We start from the raw sequence: 3,435 nt of genomic DNA on the forward strand, positions 1-3,435 counted from the left end.
GATCTGTGGAGGATTGTTCTGGTTCTAAATTAGTGCAACTTTACAAAAGAGGAAATACTAACAAAAATCTGCATTTGGACCAAATATTTAATTTGATTAGCAGGAAGTTGAACAAGACCATATGGGACATTTGTGACCCCAATTAGGAATTGAATAAACTCTCTGCTGTCCAGCTGAACATCTTTGCCTCAAAACCAAACTTCAGAAAACACTACATCAAAGCCACCTGAAATGGTGCACAAAGCAAGGAACATGTGATCACTCATTTTACACTACAGTAAGTTCAACTGACCCTGCAATTACAGGATTCACCTTTTTTTAAATAATAGATGCTGGCCTAAATGAATAAATTCTGCTAACACTAAATTTAAAGACATTAACAGGGTACTGCAACATGCAGTGCAGTGCTGATTCTGCAAAAGTAGTTTTCCACAGGAGTATTGTTCACAAAACTGAGAACCTCCATAAGGATTATAAAGCACATCACATCCAGTTAGTGATTAACTGTACTTAAAATACAGATTAGACAAGTAAATATATACAACTTGCTCTTGTGCTGACTGGGGATCAGTGGACAATTAGCAGAAACATAAGGACAATATTTTATAAAATTTTCCTTAGTTCACTCACTTTTTCAGCCACATTCAGTTTTTTTCTTTTCTTTCTTAAATGGAAACCTGTCAAAGCTCAGCGACAAAACTATGCTAAGCTGGAATTTGCAAAATTGTTGTCTTAGCAATGAATATGATACATAACATCATGCCTTTAGAACAGCTGATATGTGTCAAAGGATAATCTCTTCCATGAAGGCCAGAAGGTACAAGGATTAACAACTTTCCCCTTTCCTTCAACAAATACAAGCAAGTGAGGGAAAACAAGAATAAAAGAAAAAATATAAGAAGATACAAGCATACCACTATTTGTGAAATAACTCAGTGGCTCAGCAGACTGGGATGGAATGTTACTTCCCATTAAATTTTATGTAATTTAGCTTCAAAATAATAGAACTATCAACAGCTTTTAAGTGCACACACAGGCACATACACACACCCCCACACCACCTTAAGTAACCCACGAGGTACTAGAGACCTGGATGCTTTTGAACACCCCACCAAGTGCTTATCTACTTCTCTAGACATGTAAATACTTCTAAAGAGTCTAACCCAAGAGACTCAGAGAAGCAACAGGATTCAAGACTGGCAAGATATGCTCTGTTTAATTTCAGATTCTAGTCACAAACAGCTGACAGCAGTTAAGCTAACTACTACTACATTACTTAGTGCCTTCTTTTCAAGCAATATTTTGTCCTCGTGTTCCTTCTAGCATAGCACAACAAAGACTTCTGTTATTTACATTCATAACTAATGGCCAGAGAGGTAGTGAGTATTTTCTTGAACACTCTGTACATCCAAACTGTAAACCCATCAATAGGTCTCTGGGCACACATGTAGTTTAGGACAGACTCTGTGTATGGACTACAATTATCACATAGGAAACACTTCAGAAATTACCAATATTTAAACTGCTGCTTGACTACAGAGTTACCTGTGCATGTCTGGCCCCAACACTTCTTGCACACTTCTGTGCATACAGAAAGATCCATAGCACTGTGGCCTAATACATTTCAAATGGCATTAAGAATTCTGACAATCAGAAAATACTTTTTTTTCCACAAAGACGAGCTAGGTGCTTAAAAAGTACATGAGAAGTGATACTCTAGAGAGAAGGCAGACTTGAACAAAGCTGGGATTTTTGGCTCCTGGCTTGGCAGCACTTGGACAGTGCAAATGAGCAGATATTTTTGCAAAGAAACACACTCTGATTATTTGTAAAGCAATGGCAATCCTACCTACCCCAAAGGCACATGTAATAATATTAAATTATACACAAAAGTCCCATTTTTTACAACAATCTTTTTCTGCAATGAATTCAGTAATTTCTTCCAGGAGTCCCCTACCTGCCTCCTTTTGTTACTTCTCAAATCCCAGTCCTCTGTGCTTGTAAAATTAGGTCAAGCTGGCACCTCTCTCACCTGTATCACTAGTGCCAGAGTTTGTAAAAATGAAGCTTTAAAGGAAATCATTGCAGAAAATACTGCTTTTGAAAGGGCAGCACATTTAATGCTTCATAATAGTTTAACTCCAAGTCCTATTTAAAACATCACTTTCAATTCCTGTATTTCATTTGTGAATATAGCTCTACTTTCAGAAGAGGTTTGCTGTAATTTCTCCTTTCAGCCTGAGGATCCCAGTTTCAGAGCCTTTGGTGAGAGGTGGCCTGTAGCTGTACCAGTCATCCTCTGAGAGCCAACCCAGTTCTGATACTGGAAAAGAGGCGCAGGAATGGAACATGCCCCTGGCAAGAAGGGATGCAGCAATTCTGTGCATTCCCTAAGCAGCCACCAGCAGCTGTGTTCCCAGAGCCCTAGTGATAATTAAGAGATTGCTGAAGCTCTCAAGTGCAAGGCTGAAGTATAAACACTGCCTGCCTTCCTGGGAAAGAGACAGCAAAACTGATGCTCCTCTGTCCCATCAAGGTTAAATCAATGTCACGAGTTCAAATCCCAGGGACAAAGCCTGTTCTTTGTCAGAGCACTGCTGTCTTCGGGGGACTGAGAAATAGAGTTTGGCTCAGTGCTCAGAAACTGAGAGAAGCAGGGAAGGGTTGAGCAAGGAAATCACTTTACCACTGACACCGATTATATTACACACAGCCCTGTGCCAGGGGCAGACAGCTCTATTAAGGCACTAACCTCCCACGTCAGGTTTTCCTGGCAGTCCTCTCTCTGTGTGCTTACCTCACATCACAGTACAGAAGTCACTTTCGCCCATCTCTTGAGTATTTCTACAAAACTTCGTAGGTTTTCCTCTCACAGAACCATTAAGGCAGCCATGCATCCCAAGAAATGTTTTCTCCTTACCTATTAACCACTGGTACCTCTACACTTTTATTTCTATTTAGTCCCTTTTCACTACCACTACTTCCACTTCATTTATTTTTCTTTTAGTTGCCTTACCCCTCCTTATCACTCACCTCTCTGCTTTACATTTCTTTCAGTTTCTGTTATTTTGTTCTAACACACATTTCTCTCCACCTATGCTGTATGTAAGGCCCTGCTCCAAACCTGAGCAAATCTCACACACACAGGATAAATGAAGACAAAGGGGAAAAAAAATAAAAGAGCAGCAGCACTTGAGCTGGCAGTCTCCAGCAGCTGCCAACAAGTAGCTTAGAGCTCCTCAGAGGGAGAGAAAAGAAGGGTAATTTCTTCCACCTTCTTGTGTCAAACTTCTTTATTAATTTTGTTCCATGAATAGCTCTTCAAATAGGTGGTTTCATGAAACAGATTCTGTGATATTGTGATTTTAGATTTAAAACCATCTAGAGTCCATTTTCCAAAGCACCTCTCACATGCAAAATATTGATACTGCTGAA

Source organism: Acanthisitta chloris, unplaced genomic scaffold (assembly GCF_000695815.1).
Source record: "Acanthisitta chloris isolate BGI_N310 unplaced genomic scaffold, ASM69581v1 scaffold948, whole genome shotgun sequence".
Lineage (NCBI taxonomy): Eukaryota > Metazoa > Chordata > Aves > Passeriformes > Acanthisittidae > Acanthisitta > Acanthisitta chloris.